This window comes from Nothobranchius furzeri, chromosome 17, assembly GCF_043380555.1.
Source record: "Nothobranchius furzeri strain GRZ-AD chromosome 17, NfurGRZ-RIMD1, whole genome shotgun sequence".
Lineage (NCBI taxonomy): Eukaryota > Metazoa > Chordata > Actinopteri > Cyprinodontiformes > Nothobranchiidae > Nothobranchius > Nothobranchius furzeri.
Genome location: NC_091757.1, coordinates 27,652,972 through 27,670,309, shown reverse-complemented (window position 1 = coordinate 27,670,309; position 17,338 = coordinate 27,652,972). Strand labels below are relative to the sequence as shown.

The 17,338-nt window shown below is 43.0% G+C and overlaps 1 long non-coding RNA gene across 1 annotated transcript; it reads left to right on the top strand.

Annotated features, from left to right (window-relative positions):
- Nucleotides 1-11,089: 11,089 nt before the first annotated feature.
- LOC139063591 (uncharacterized) lies at nucleotides 11,090-12,598 on the top strand. Its single transcript, XR_011516970.1, has 3 exons — nucleotides 11,090-11,416; nucleotides 11,533-11,609; nucleotides 11,695-12,598. It is a non-coding gene; the product is annotated as an uncharacterized lncRNA (long non-coding RNA).
- Nucleotides 12,599-17,338: the final 4,740 nt, after the last annotated feature.

Below are 17,338 nucleotides of genomic sequence, written 5' to 3'. Positions count from 1 at the left end.
CAATGTACCAGAGCCTTTATGAGACCCTTTATGATCAAAGGTTTACAGATAATTTTCTACAAGAATAAAATAAATGCTTTGTGTTTAAATATGATTTCTTGCAAAGCTGAGCAGGTAAAAATGGAAAAAACTCAATAAAAACTTTTTTTGACTGTTGTTGACTGACACATATTAGTGATTTCAGCCCATCTTGGTTGAATAAATTTGTGTTTCACAGAGGCATCTGGCCCATCATAAGACCAATATTACATTAGTATACTGTTTTATTGTAGGGCTTCCATTAGAGGATGTGTAGAAGAGGGTGATAGCCACTCAAAAAATAAAATAAAATAAAAATATCTGAATTTTTTCTCAGATATAAAAAAGTCTGAAAAGTTTTTCTCTTGAGTGGTGCTAATCGTCTTCCGTAGATGTCAAATGCAGATTCAGACAATATTCAGAATAAAACTATTTCCACCAGTAAATGAAAACGCTTTAGGCTGTTGTGTTTCCACTAAATGGATTTCTATCAGGCTATATTTGTTTGTTACCGTACTGCGCTTCATGCTATCAGTGCACAGTTGATTTTTAGGTGAAATGAGGAAACAATGACACGGTTTTGCAACAGCTTTGTTCTTTCCATTAACCTTTGGTGACTTTCAATCAGGTATTTTGTTTTGTGGTTTAGTGGGAATGAAACTGAATTGGCTGAACTAAATTGAAAACATCTTTCTCCAACAGCTGCACAGACGGCTGGCGCTGTAGGAGAGGCTCCATGTGCCACAGCTTCAATCCACCCTCATCAGCTTCTTCAGACGCTGAAAATGAGCAGACGTGATTCTCAGTTACAAACTGGAGCCACAAATTCATGAAGCTAACACAATGAGTGTCTAAAAGAAGTAGAATAATTGTTATGATAACTACAAAATGTGCAAAGTATTTAAAAATATATCTCGATTTTCATTAAAATCTAAATATATTTGTTTAAAATAGGCAGATAAAAGCGCCTGTCACTAGATGGCAGTAAAGCACAAGGCCAGGAAAAGCTCTGCACTTCACTGGGTAAAGCTATCCGCTGTTTCCTCCATTTGCTTTGGTTTAAAAGTTCATTCCCCAGGACAAATTTTGCAATTTTCTTTCTGTCTCTTCAGCTCAATTTATTTATTACAAATATTGCTATTGCTGGTTTCTGTCCGGCTAAAAACGTGCAATACTGTGATCAGCCTGCAACACACCAACCCTTACATTTTCCATGATCAGGCTTTGAAGCAAATTTCCCATAAAACCACACCAGTTTCCAGATGTAGATTATTTCAAGTAAAGCAACTCTTGTATCATACTTGTCATCCAGCAGGCTGCTGTTACAGGCTGGAGATGAGAAACCTCCATGACTGCTGGACAAACGTATAGTTGGAAACATAAACAAGACACTCAGATGTTGCGTCTACATTGATCCTTTCTGTTAATCTTATGAGAGCTGCAAGGATTTAAGAGTAGATTGACCATTAGACAAAGTGTGTTTTGTTGGTCCCCTTTGCTGTTTCTGTGTAATGGAATAAAAGTCTTTGCTTTTAAAGTAAGTACTGCAGCCTGTGTGATCATGCGTCTTGTCTCCCATCAGAATGACTGTTCACACTGCCCAGCACGAGACCACAGAGCAGGGGTTTATGTCATGTCTCTGACTAAAAAGATACTTTTTTATAACAGGGATAAAAACAAAGTCACACAACAATAACCGTGTGATGCTTTTGATCAGAAACTACAGAAACAAATGTCCCACATGCACGTTTAAACATTAAGATCCAAACATTGGATCCAGATGAACGCCTGGTGAAAAACCGATGTTCACGTTTTAAATACAACAAAGGCAAAGCCGCCCAAGCTCGTTTCTGTGCTCTGGAATATCAGATGGTGGAGAGAGAGGCACTTCAGAGTGATGTATGGTTATGGCATTAAAACACAAATTAGCCTGCGGTTAATGTGCATGAACACACACACACACACACACACACACACACACACACACACACACACACACACACACACACACACACACACACACACACACACACACACACACACACACACACACACACACACACATGTCTGTCTTTCTATCATAGTGAGGACCCTCCATTGACTTCCATTCATTTTTGTGACTCCACTATGCCTAACCCATACCCCAACCCTAACCATAACCAGTGCTGATCGGTTCCCAACCCTGACCTTAACTAAAACTTAACTCACACCATACCTGTAACTGGTGTAGTAAACTTCTGGTAAACTTCTACAAGGGCTAGGACCAAAAAAATGTCCTCACTCTGTAGGGAAAATGGTCAAAATATCAGTATGTAGTATTTACAAGAACACACACACACACACACACACACACACACACACACACACACACACACACACACACACACACACACACACACACACACACACACACACACACACACACACACACACACACACACACACACACACACACTCATCAGCGTGCAGCAGTGCATATTAAATGAGGAGCATTTATCTTTCAGCAGACTTTTAAAATGTATTTCAGACCTTTAGATTCAGTCTGCTCATCACTGGGACAGGATGAGGACTTTGTCCCCCCCGGGTCTTTCATCTGCCAGAACGCACTAGCCACAAGCTCCTTTTGTTTACTTTAGTTTGGGAGCTGATGTTTTCGTTCATGAGATTTTCAGACAAAATCCCATGTGGTGAAGCCCTTTCGTTTAATTGTGTGCTGTTGAATATTTGCTCCAAAGAGGCGAAGAAGAGTTGATATCTAAGTCAATAAAGCTGATTCATGCTCGGCACAGGTCCAATGCTATTACTGAAATTGCAAAGCAGAGGAGAGATGTGCAGGGTTAGTTGTTAACACCACAGCACACTGAAGCCCCAGATCCACAGAAAGAGTCTGGATGGTTTGTTTTAAAATGCAGAGTTAGTAACACCGGCCAAGGTCAGGACGAAAGCTTGTCATAGAACATAAGCAAATAAAAGTCAAATGCTAATTTATTGCAGAATGAATTAAATGAGCTCAGCTTTGCACCGTTACATCTCCCATGTGCTGTTCATGTTTCTGACCGCTTAAACTGTCCTGTCTTGATCGGTTTAACAACACACACACCCAAGGTCTTCTTCCAGTCAATGACTTCAGCACGGTGTGATTTTCTAGTGATATTCATGTTGTTTGCAGAGTGTTTGGCAATTCAGGAGCAGTATGGAAGCACACTGATGGTGTGTGTGTGTGTGTGTGTGTGTGTGTGTGTGTGTGTGTGTGTGTGTGAAAAATCACATAAAGCGATTTAGCAAATATTCAATGCAGGAAGTCTATGGCTACTGATGTGTTTAGACAGGGGCGGATTCAGCAATTTGGGGGCTCAAGGCGAACACAGACACGGGGCCCCTTATATAAAATTTTCAACAATCTTACCTTTAACTGGATTTGTGGAACTCTCCCCTCTTCTGACATGAGTTTTTTTTTCACTTTTTAATAGTCCTCTTCTTTTTTCCTGTCTTTCCCTCTCTTTGAATGCTGATGGATAAAAACTGATATTAACTTTATTAATGTCACCTGGATTGTAAACAAAGCTTCATCCATTTACTCTGTGATAGAGAACAGGCCATTTCAGTTCTTACAGAGAGGAGGTTTTGGGAGGTTTGACCTTGCCCTGGTACCAGTCCTGGTCCCCTTATCAGAAGAACTGTGTTTTCACATACGTCACTCACCTATAGTGCCTATTACTTTATCATATTCCCTGATGCAAAATTGACTTTATAACAATTTTTTTCTTTTTAAAGGGGCATTATGGAAGTTTGTCAGCCAAAACATGTATAGAAATAATAAATTTCTTCTTCATACATTCTCCTGTAATGCCCTGGTCCTGTAGAATGAGCCCTGGCATTTTTACTGTGATTGCCTGTTTTTCTGTAAAAATCACAGAAAAAGAGAGCTGCTCGGGTCGAGCAGGCTGCTTCATGCGCGTTCACACTCAGGCCCAGCCTGTAGCATTTGCTATCTGTAGCTTTAGCAGCAGAGAGTGAGGTAGTGCCAACTCAGCGACTTTGTCGCTGTTCCTGACGCCTAGTGATGAACCTAGCTACATTTCTGAGGACGCTTAGCTACTTTCATCTAGATATTTCCTGCAAATTAGCAACAAAATAGCCATTTTCGCTCCGACCCGTTCTTTGAACATTGTTTCTGCTGTCCTCAAGGATATAAATGTTATAGATACTAAGAACATCACTGGCGCTTTAGCTCACCTAGTAAGATGTCGGACTGTCGTGCAGAAGATCCGGTTTCGATTCTGGATGTCAACATAGTTAATTTAGAGTTTCTTTTTTACATTAATGGTACATTTTTTTACCGTAAGATGCCCAAATTTTTATTTGAGACTCTCCGAACGGCATTGAATTCATAGATAAAAAAGATGTGGGTTCAACTTTCATTTTGGAACAATTTTTCAAGCAAGGGAAGGGAATGATCTGAGCATGCAGGAGGACTGACCCATCATAAACCTTTGTCGGCTGTGCTGAGGAGAAAGGTACAGAACCAAATTATTTAATTAATTAGCGGCGCGATCTCCTATCCTCTGTCCTCCGGGCCACACACACACACACACACAAGGGACTGTCTCAGCTGTTATTTTTGTTAAGGAGTGTGCACGTACAGCATGCACGCCTCGTGCACAAGCCTACTATTGAAGCTGCCGTTACGCTTTTGGCCTGAGGGGGCAATCGCGAGCATAAAAATTCAAAACTCTGTAAAGTCCCTTTAAGTATATTGCAGCTATGGTGATAAAACATTTACAAAGTGTCATGGCCTGAGGTAAATCGTTCCCCACACTAACCCTTCTCCTGCAGGTGGGCGGTGCCGGAGAGCAGCCCTGCTGCAGCCACTCAGCTGCAATCACCGGCTGGCTATATGAGGAGCAGTCTGAGACCTACACGATGTCGGATGATTAACTTGTTAGGGTATACGGCCTAGTCTCGAGCTCTGTCGCTATCTTTGTGTGTGTTTGTTTTTTGTGCCTCTAGTGATTGCTATTTCCTACAGCAGATATCACTCTAGATCATCCCTCCAGCCATAACCAACGGATCTCTTCTCCACATTGTCTCATCTGCTCAGCGACGGTATCCACTCTGGTCTCTGCTCCGTCACCACTTCCTGCTCCTACGCTGTTCCAGGTAGCTGAATCCCTGCCCACGATGACGTACGATGAAGATCCAAGTCAATGCTTGGGCTTTCTCCTGCAATGTAATCTGACTTTTGAACGTTCATCTGCCTTTTTTTTCTTCAGATCCGGTGAATTCCGGAGACCCGGAAGATTTCTTATATTATTGGATTACTTCGGGGCTGAGCCTTACAGTGGGCGGAGGCCAAAAGCCAGAACCCAAGTTTTCTACAAGGCCCTCTTGAAGGGTTTATTAAAGATTTTAAGTTAACCTTTGGGGGGTGTGAAGCAGTGTTCAGACGTTTCCAGGCAGCTCTGGTGCCTCTCTCAGGGACGTCAGCCTGTTCCTGAATTAGCCTTGCGGTTTAGAACCATTGCGGCGGCTTTTACCTGGAATGAAGACTCATTAATGGGAGCCTTACAGGAAGCTCTGAACGACAGGATCAAGGATCAGTTGGCCCTCTGTCCTGAATCACGGAACCTAGAGGAACTCATAGCTCGGGCCACTCGAATCAACCAACGCCTGAGAGACAGATTCAGGAGTTCTTACACTTATCCACATTCTGCATCACCTTCCTTATCTCGAGTGCCCCCTGCACGGTTCACTCCCATGGACTCTGACGAGCTAATGCAGATTGGCAGGACCCGACTCAGCCTGGAGGAAAGAAACAGGCGAATGTCCTCCAGACTCTGCATTTATTGTGGACAGCCTGGACATTTAGTCTCTCAATGTCCAGACCAGCCAAAAGGGAGAACCCACCAGTAAAACCGGGATTACGGCTGGGTGCAAGTGCATACAGTTTATCTCGGTGTTTACTTTCCTGTGTCGTCTCCTTCTCTCAGCACAGCCTTCCCTTTCGAGCTCTAGTGGATTCTGGAAGTGAGCAGAACCTTTTGGATCAAGCAGTTGTGGACCGACTCCAAATTCCCACTGTCATTCTACCTACACCCATACAGGCCTCCTCCTTGGATGGAAATCCTCTCTCTCCCATCACCCATAAGACAATAACCATTACCCTTTGAATCTCAGGTAACCATCACAAACAGTTAACATTTTTTGTGTTTCCATCCCCCCAGTGTCCTGTAGTCCTTGGTCACCCCTGGCTTGTCACCCATAACCCGCACATTAACTGGAGAACAAGTAGCGTGGAGTCCTGGAGTTCCCGCTGTTTCAACACCTGTCTGCGAGCAGCCACGGTGACCTCCTCGGACCAGCCTAGCCACCCAGTTACTCAACCAGACTCATCAGGAATTCCTCCCAACTACCACGATCTCCATCAGGTATTTAGTGAGGACAAGGCCTCATCTCTACCCCCACACCAAGCTTTTGACTGTGGTATTGATTTACTTCCTGGAGCCACTTTACCTTCTAGTTGCCTTTACAACTTGTCCAAACCCAAACATGAATGCATGGAGAAGTACATCTCATAATCATTAAGCTCAGGAATTATAGGACCTTCCACTGCCCCCCTAGGAGCTTGTCATGTTCTGTGTCCCTTTGTTCCCCAGCTCCTCCAGTTCCCACTCCAGGTTCTCCTTTTGTGTTTCATGGCGCCCTCATGTGTCCTTTGCCTGCATCTTTCCCCATGTGTCTCCTAATGTTTCTCCATCCCTCTCTGGATTCCCTTTTGTGTTCTCTTAGCGCCCTCATGTGTCCTTTGTCTGCATCTCTGTTGTGTGTCTTAAGTTATAGCCACAGCCTCTTGTTCCCCAGTTCATTGTATGTGTATGAATTTGTGTGTGTCAGTATGTGTATGTGTTTGTGTGAGTTCTTCCCTTCGTCTTTAGGTTTAGTTTTGTGTTTTATATAGTGTTAGGTTTATCTGCCCTCCACTGGTTCTCTTCCCCATCCAGATAATTGCTGTCACCTGCCTTCCCTCCAGCCTCACTCCACACACCTGCTTCCTGTTTCCCTAATTGCTCCTCCCTGTCTATATAAGCCCTCCTTGTCTCATTGTTCTTGTCGGTCCATTGTTGTTGTCAGCGTGATTTATTCTCAGTCTGCTCGTTCCTCTTGTGTTTTTGGATTTCCTGATTTTTGACTTTGCCTTCCTGCCCTTTTGGATTTTATGTTAGTTTTGGGGTTCTTCCTAAAATAAAAGGATTTGTCTTTATACATCTACTCCTGTCTCGTGTCATCCTGGGTAACTGCATTTTGGGTCCAAACCATCCTCTCATCGTGACAGAGCTGGGTTTTTCTTTGTCTCAAAGAAGGATGGTTCCCTTCGTCCCTGCATAGATTATCGGGGTCTTATCCAGATCACAATAAAGAACAAATATCCCTTACCATTGTTGTCATCCACCTTCGAGCCGGTTCAGAATGCAACTGTGTTTACCAAATTAGATCTTCACAACGCCTATCATTTGGTTCGAGTACACGAGGGAGATGAGTGTTAGACCGCTTTTAAGACTCCACTAGGTCATTTTGAGTATCTTGTGATGCCTTTCAGGTTAACTAATGCCCCCGCTGTATTTCAGGCACTGGTGAACTCTGTGCTGGCCAACTTCCTTGATAAGTTTAACAGTTTACCTTGATATACTCATCTTCTCAAGAACCATGTCGGAGCACCGTCAACATGTAGGAGCCGTCTTACAGAGACTCTTGGAGAACCGACTATATGTAAAAGGAGAGAAGTGCGAGTTCCACACTCCATCCATGAGATTCCTGGGGTTCATCATTGAGAGCGGGCGGCTGAGAGCAGACCCTGAGAAGTTCAGGCAGTGCTAGATTGGCCTGTACCAACTACCTGAAAACAGCTACAATGGTTCTTGGGTTTTGCCAATTTCTATCGCAGGTTTATAAGGAACTACAGCTGAACTACTGAACCCCTCACTGCATTGACCTCCATAAACAAGCCCTTCGTTTGGAACCCTTCTGCTGCTGCCGCTTTTTCTGAACTCAAGTTCCTCTTCACCAACGCCCCAGTACTCACCCGTCCTGATCCCTCGAGGCAATTTACCCTAGAGGTGGACGCTTCTGACACCGGGGTTGGAGCAGTCTTATCTCAGATCTGCCCCTCAGACAACAAGTTGCACCCTTGTGCTTTTTTCTCCCGTCACCTGACACCTGCAGCACACAATTATGATGTGGGAGATGGTGAACTGCTGTCCATCAAGATGGCTTTTGAAGAATGGAGACACTGGTTGGAGGGTTCCGAGCACCCGGTCATAGTCTTGACTGATCACAAGAACCTTTCATACCTATAAACAGCCAAGACGCTTAACCCTCTCCAGTCCAGGTGGTCTCTGTTCTTTTCCAGATTCAACTTTGTGATTTCTTTCAGACCCGGATCCAAAAACACTAGGCCCGATGCATTATCCAGGCAGTTCTCTTCAGACACCAGCACAGCGCCCACAACCATCCTTCCTCCCTCAGTAATTATTGGGACTGTAAGCTGGGAGATACAAGAAAATATTGAGGAGGCCCGCAAGAATGACCTCGGTCCAGGTACTGTGCCTCCCAATAGGACTTGTGTTCCGATTTCTTACAGGGGTTCTCTAATACACTGGATTCACACAGTAAGGTTCTCCATCCACCCAGGGGTTGGTAGAACACTGGCCCTCTTACGCCAAACCTATTGGTGGCCCCTCATGTACCGCAACTTCAGGGTGTACGTCTTGGCCTGCCACACCTGTGCTCGAAACAAAAGCAGCACACGAGCTCCGTTCAGGCTACTTCGACCCCTTCCCACTCCGTCTAGACTGCGAGATCAGGGTTCGATTCCTGGTCGAGTACAAAGACTTTGAAAAAGTGGGACCTGCTTGACACTCAGCATTAAGGGGTTGGATTGGGGGATTACACCACCAAATGGTTCCCGAGCATGGCTGTGTCTGCAGCTCACCCCTCCCCCAGGGGATGGGTCAAATGCGGAGAACAAATTTCCTTGTTGTCACACACACATCAGTGTGTGTGACAACTAGTGGGACTTTGACTTTGACATTTACAGATGTGGACAAAATCGTTGATATGCTTGATATGCTTTTGGTCAACAAAAGAACAACCCACGATGGTAACAGAAACAACTTGAATCTACCAAAAATAATAATAAATAAAAATTCTAGGAAATGTAACCAATGAAAGCCAGACATTGCTTTTAAACCACACACACTTCAACTGAATTATTAAAAAAAAATTCTAAAAACTCATGGAACAGGCCTGGACAAAAAGGATAGTACCAGAGGGACATGTTAATTCACTGACAGAAATTAACTTGTGCATGTTATTCTAATTTGTTGAGTTTCAACTGTATCTAGTTTTCTCTCTCTTTTACATGAGGGAGGATGGTCTCCCAGCACTTCTTATGGACAAGCCGCCACTGCTTAAAAGTGTTGCTTAGATGTGACTGCTAACAGATAGTGAAATTTGTTCTCTATGTTTGACCCGTCCCCTGGGGGAGCGGTGAGCTGCAGACATGGCAGGGCTCAAGAACTGTCTGGTGGTTTAATCTGCCATTCAAACCCCTTAATGCTGAATGTCAAGTAGGGAGGCATTGGGTTTTTTGGTGTGACCCGACTGTGGATTTGAACCCACCATCTCCCAGTCTCAGGGCAGACACTAATGCTATTTTTAGGATTTGATCAAAACAACCAAAAAAGATGATTTTAAGTTCAAAACCCTGGCAATAAGAATGGTGGGAGATGTTTGTTCTTTCAAGGATTTTTTTTATCCTTTAAATAGTTGGACCTTGTTGTGCTGATCTGGTGCTGAATGACTAGATCTTCAACTATTCTATGTAGCTTATGTATGGAGCTAGGATTGGGACAATATTCAATGTAACTTGTACCAAGTTTTGTAACTTGGAACATGTTTCATGACACGTAACTTTGGATTAGTAACTTGTAACTTTAGTTTAGTAACTTGTAATTCTCAATTTGTACTTGTATTTCTTGTTTTGTAACAGGAAATTTTCATTTTGTACATGTATTTTTTTATTTTGTAAAATCAAACTTTTATTTGTACATTTACTACTCATTTTGTAAAATCAAACATTCATTCAGAAACATGAAACTTTCGGTTTTTACCTAACAGACTTCCAAAATAAAAAAAATCAATGTACATGTTTGAAATCAAAACTCTCAAAACACACATTTCATTCTACAGGTACAAACCTCAAATCTACAGTGTTACGGATCTTTTTGTCTCAATTCTAGTGTCAGTGGGAGAATCTTGGGTGGAACCAATGAGAACACGAGTCTTAGCTACCAATCACGTTTCTCCAATTCCTGTCCAATCATTGGGAGAGGAGGGCAGGGTTCTGTCAGAGCTGCAGAAAGAGTTATGACACTCCTATGTAAAGAATGGAATGCGGGAGTCGCGTGGTTCATGTAGCTTCGAATAGTTCCAAACAGCCCCCACTGCTGCACTGACCGTAGTTCATTTTCAGTGTTTCGGAAGGATTTTCTCCAGTAAGTTGATGAAATGTCATCATTTTGTTGCATTGTGAAATGTTAGCTAACCGCTTCATACCAAAATAAGCCAACGATGATATTTTATGTTGCCAGTTTTAGCTAGATAACCTTTAATGAGCTAACTGTGTGCAGCTTGTTGATTGTGAGCAGGAGGACGAGCTGCAGACGGGTTTATTTCAGTTTGTTTGATTCTACGTTTTAAAAATATTCCCCACAGTTTGAAATAGGTTATAAACTTTTTACATCATTAGTTTTATTTGGGATTTTTTTGTATAATACGTTGCTGGTTGCTGTATCAACACGAACATGCATCAGATATGGAAGCACAAATGGAGAGACCAATAAAAAATAAAATGTGATTGGGTAGACAAGTAATTATTTAATATTTTTCAGTTAATAACACTGACTGCAACAAACTGCTGAAGCACGAGACAAACAGGATTACGAACGTAAGAAGATATGTTGTTTTGTGGACTCAAGTAATAATAGAATTAAGATATTTCAAGAACAGTAGTCGAACACAATAACTTTTAAAAATTAGACATTTTCCATAAAAACGCTCATTTCCACTTGCTTTATAATATCAGCATTTGCAATTTTGTTATTAAGGAATGACAAGAAATAATAATTAGCAATAACACAACTATCAATAAATAAATGTCAAAGAGTAACTAAAACAAAAATCTTATGTAACCATTAAAGGTTAAACTGTGTTGTGTGTCCATCTTCATGTTTTCATAGTGGCTGAGCGGAGAGCTGACCAGGAACAACGGTGGTGGCAAATCCCAGTTGGGTCTGTGATGGAGTGATGCACACCTGGAGTGATTGCCATCTCATCCACAGTAAGCACACACTCTCTTTCCATCTCTGTCAGATTTTTAACCTTCAAACTGAGCATGTCACACACCTCTCCTAACACACCTGGTTCCAGCTTAATGGGCTGCATTTGTCTTTGCAGGGTTCTAACATCAGGCAGAGGGATACTCATGTCCTAAAGAAACCTGCAGACTGTTGAACCCACTGAAAAACGGAGTTGTACGACCTTTTTGGTTGTCTGTTTACTCCATTTAATGCCTCTTGTGTTTTTCATGCCTTTTTGACTTTCTATTTCCTTCCTTAGGTTTTCCAGCTGGGTTCCCTGGTTGCAGAGCCTGTTCCTTTCTCCTCCTGGCCCTGACGCCGGCTCCTCATGGCTTCCTGGGATGTCCCTCTCTCCTGATACCATCTCATGTCCCCCCTCACTTTCCCTCATCTCATTCAAATTGACTTACGGCACTGGTATGTTTAGAACTGAGAGCTAGAGCCCTGCACGGGCCTAAAATCTGAGCCCGTGTCCGGCCCGGCCCGAGGGGGTGGAGCCCCAGCCCGACCCGGCTCGAAAAGGTTTTCAGGATTCTCTGGCCCGGCCCGAGCCCAAGCCCGACTTTTTTTTAAACCAACTAAATGAAAACAAAGTGCGTCAATCCTGACCAATGTGTTAAAAGACGTGCAGGATCCGAGCGCAGAACTAGAGCGCATGCAGGAAGGTTCCTACCACTGAAGCGAGTGTTTTCCAAACCCTGTCACTCAGAGAGACTTGTCACTTAGAAAATGTTCCCTGATGATGAAACTTTGGCTGAATAGCACTTGTTCCTGTCTCCAATGTGCGACGCATCCAGGAGCCGTCTGAGGAGAATCCCAGAATCTCACATCCTTTTCAGCTCATAAGCGCCTATGGTTACGCACAAGCGTGACCCAACCCGGTCTCACAGTAAGACCGGGTTGGACCTGTTCAGGTTTACGCAGACAATCTTCACATAGAATTGACTTACAGATATAAAATTAATTCAGTAAAATATAAAGCATTTTATTTAAATATCCATTCATTATTTTACAAGCACAGAGAGCCGCATCAGATGGATGGAAGAGCCGCGGGTTGCCGATCCCTGCTCTAGTTCAAGATACAGCCTGATTGAAATGGAGCGCAGCGCTGTGATTAAAGCGGATAACCTATAAAATGACATGTTGAGGACGCAAACTCAATACATCTCTTTTATTGTGAGGTAATAATTTCTCCGAGTTTTGCGGTTGCGGGCGGGAGTAGCTGCAGGTGCGGGCGGGAGTGTAACACACACGTTGCAGTTGCAGGCGGTAATGGTCAGAAATTCAGCGGGAGCGGGCAGGAGCGGGATGAAGAAAACAGTCCCGCGCAGGGCTCTACTGCTGCGTTTAAGTGTTTCAATTTTTTTAATGATTTCGATTAAAAATAAAGGCGCCCTGCCCGGCCCGTGTCCGAGGTAATTGCACAGTCATTGGCCCGAAGCCTGGCCCGAGGGCCCGAGGGCCGGGCTTCAGTGCAGGGCTCTACTGAGAGCTCCATGAACCACGTGACCGCGAGTCGGCGAGTTCAAAGAGTGTCATAACTCTCTCTTTCTACAGCTCTGACAGAACCCTGCCCTCCTCTCCCAATGACTGGACAGGAATTCGAGAAACGTGATTGGTAGCTAAGACTCGCGCTCTCATTGGTTCCACCCAAGTTCCTCCCACTGACGCAAGAATCGAGACAAAATGATCTGTAACTGTAGATTTGAGGTTTGTACCTGTAGAATGAAATGTGTGTTTTGAGAGTTTTGATTTCGAACTTGTACATTGATTTTTTTATTTAGGAAGTCTGCTAGGTAAAAACTGAAAGTTTCATGTTTCTGTTTTTGATGTTACAAAATGAGTAGTAAATGTACAAAATAAAAGTTTGATTTTACAAAATAAAAAATACATGTACAAAATGAAAATTTCCTGTTACAAAACAAGAAATACAAGTACAAATTGAGAATTACAAGTTACTAAACTAAAGTTACAAGTTACTAATCCAAAGTTACGTGTCATGAAACATGTTCCAAGTTACAAAACTTGGTACAAGTTACATTGAATATTGTCCCAATCCTAGCCTCATACTTATGTCTCTTTGTCTGTCACTCCACCGGGGCCAGAGTTTCCTCTGGAAGCCGATTTTAAAAACGAAAAGATGCAAACATAAAAAAATAAGTACCATCCAGATAGTTTACATTAGGGATTAGCCAAAACGACAAATAAGCAGCAGTCTGAAACAACCCTGTGGAGTTCCATCAGCTTCAGCTGCAGATGACTGAAATCTCAGTCCGATTGAGAGAGGTGGTTTATTCCGTTCATCATTCCGATTGACGTGCATATACACAGCCATTCGGATTGTTGGGGTAAAATAATCCCCACTGCGCATGTGTGCAACAGCGAGCGGGCCTCTCCGCTGTCATTTGGACTGCCTGACTTCAAAAATGACGGCGTAATATACGAGCGGCGGCTTTTAAATCCGACGACAAGCCGTCCCGTTTCGGTAATATTTAATTCAGAACTTGCATTTTGTGGAAGTAAAATAAAAATCTGATTATTGCACAAATCATTCGACAAACATGTTCAAATCTGAACTGGAAATACGCAGGTTTATTGCAGGGGTTGCAGCGCACGGATCCCTGTTTCTGTCAGCGTTGAACGCAGCAGCTTCTGCAGCAGGTGATGGAGACGCGCTTGTAAAGAACACAGGATAATGTGGGCTTTACAGACCTGATTGGAGGCTGATGTTGGGTAGGAAAACGTCCTCGGTTAAACACTCTGGACGACAGTAAAGTCGATCGGGCCGAATCGGATCAGAATATTCCGATTGACATGTTTTTCATGCAGAATTTTCGATCTGATTGGGCATTCAATCCGATTAAATATGCTCATGTATACTGATGGCTCCTATCAGGAAAGCAGATGTGGCAGTTCAAGAATTGATCCGATGTCTTGATTTAACAATTGGAGCATGAATAGTAAGACTCTTGTGAGCTTGTATAATGTCCAGCCCAAGGCCGTGGTCAACCACATGGAAAATCAAAGTGTAGCTGCTGTCAGTTATTCTGGCAGCTTTGCATCCAGAAGCATTAATGCACCACCTGCTCTATGAAACATATCTGCTGCAGTTTAGGCCAGTTTACTGATGAATTACTTTTTGATAAAAACTATCTACAACCTGTTGTTGTATTCCAATCCAATGCCTGAAGGATGTGCATCTATAATTTGCTGATATCTACAGAAGCAAACTGGCTCTATCATTGCAGTTATATAAGGTCATAATAAAAAAGAGATACAGAAAAACGCTCAGAGGGTTTAATAAAACTGACTCCAATGCAAACGCAGGACTCTATCTGCTCGGAGGCAAGTTTTTAGTTCCCCAGCAACAGAGTAAAATGAAAAGATGCTATCCCATTTTCAGGAGAGAGTAGGATAGATTGGTGATAAAGCATCCCAATTTCACAGAGATGAAGGCGAGAGCTTTAACCATCGACTTGGACATAACGATGTGGAGAAAACGTTTCTGCTCCGTGTATTCATCCCTGAAACATAAAATGGCCTTAAAAGATGCCCACATTAAAAATAAATGGAAATTGCACTTTTACCTTGCTCCAAGGACGTAATGAAATATCTGATACTACATTAGCTGCTGATATACCCTTCCTGACCAAAAAGATGTCACCGTCTGGACCTAAGAAGTAGGAGCCTCCTATTGGATAATGTCTGCATGGGTGATTATTGGCATACTGTAAGGGACACAGACATACTATGTAAATCTGGTACTGCACGTATTGAACACGTACTGAGTATTGCATTGATGTTATCGTGAACCAGAATAATGTCAGTACAACCTAAACTGAAGAGTTATACAATGATGACGTTCGATGTAGCCACAGCTGCCCTGGGGCGCACTGACAAGGCGAGGCCTGCCATACACAGGCACCACCAGTCCCTCCAACCACCACCAGCAGGCAAGGCAGGTTAAGTGTCTTGCCCAAGGATACAACAGCAACATTCTCTGGTGGGAGCCGGGATTGAACCTGCAACCTTCTGGTTACTGGAACCCGCTCTACCTCCTGAGCTACTGCTGTCAGTTTTAGCACCATAAGTCCAGAACTGAATTAAAAACTTTAACTTCTAAAGCTCTGAACAACCAGGATCTTTCTTCTGTCTTGTTCCAGATGTTCCAGCGGAGCACCTGGTTCTCACGCTGCAGGTTTGGTACCTAGAGTTTACGGCAGGCAGCCCTTTAAGTTCTCAGGCTCCTCTTTGGTGGAGTCAGCTTCCAGGCAGACATTCGGTCTACTTTCAGGAACACGCTTCAGACTTTCCTTTGTGATAAATCTTCTAGTCAGGGGTTGGATAACACTGGCTCATCCCTTTAGTTATGCTTCTATAGATTTAGACTGCTGGAGGAAATGCTGACCACATTTCCTCCCCCCGCTGTCTTAACTCCATTTTTTTCTTGCAGACAAAGTGACGGATCTGCATTGCAACAGTCATTTTTAAGAACGACGGGAGTCTGAACATAAATGTTATCAATCTGTATTTTGCATTGATGTGTGTGATTGACTCTCATGCAGTAATAATTAACATCTGTGGTTAGAAAAAGCTGCGTTTAGAAGGCAGAGATACATTTGTACATTGAGCCATTCTACTTAGTTTAATCGCTCCTTTTGATTCCTCATCATGCTAAATGTGTTATACTCCTGTGATTAAATGCTCTTTAATCTCCAGTTATTAGAAGCACAAACTGTGTAACATATTCAAATGTGCTCATTGGGATAGATGTGGATAATTAGCTATGCTGCATGCAGGGTTATTTGGTGGGGGGTTGGGCATGAACAGGGCTGTGGAGGGGTGCACATAACTTATTCTTAATATCTAAATCAGGTTGTAGTTTCATGTCAATCATTAATTCACCATTAAATCTAAGGCTCAGTAATTAGTGAAGACTGCATCAGAATCCATTCATCCTCTTTGTTGGCCCTGATGTGCGGGTGTGTTCACTTGCCTTTGCAGTGGTGGGTTAATAGAAAATTTGCCCCATCACACTTTATAATCAAACGTCAGACTAATGAGATGCAATGACACATTTCTCCTGGAGCACTGCCCTGGTTTGCAGCATATCTTGGGAATCAAGCAAGGGCTATAATCATGCAGCGGTCATGCTGGGCTTCACAATGCCAGACCAATCAGAGGTCCTAAAGAGTTCAGTGAGCCTGAGGAGAAAAAAACCAAGAGTGGTGCTGGTATTGAAACAGGTGACATGATTACAGGAGTGAACATGCAAGAGCTTGAGCTACTTTATGTTCCAGTGTTCTATAGCGCTTGTTCTCTGGATAACTAACAAACAACAATGGAGGAACACTTAGCTGGCATGCTAGAACAGCTGATGGATCTACTTAAAGCCCAAGCAACACTGGAGGACTATAAGATGAAAGCAGCATGAATAAGCTGAAACCAAACAGAAGGAAGTACTGTTTTGTCCAGAGAGCAAAAGTTTTCAGAGGAAAAAATACATCCAGGGCTACAGCTCCTGGTGTCCAACCAGGCCATTGATAATGTTACTAAAACATTCATAAGAATAATAAAGAGTGTATTCACCATATCTCATCAAGTGTATTGATGAAATATGAGGCAAAAGAAAATGTCGTGACATTTACCACATTAACATTAAAGGTGCATTATGTCGAAATGAAGTAAAAATGTCCTGTGGTAACATGTGGTTATTGCAACCACTTTAAACTCCAGAGCTTTTTGCTGGCCGTGGTAAAATTACAAATGTCGGCGCTGCAGCATTAGCTCACAGGTGATACGGCACCCCCACCCTCACTGATGCTAAACGGTAGTTTGCATCTCAGCTCCATTCACATCTCACCCGCAATAACCTTTATGAACAGTTTCAGTCTGGCTTCCGT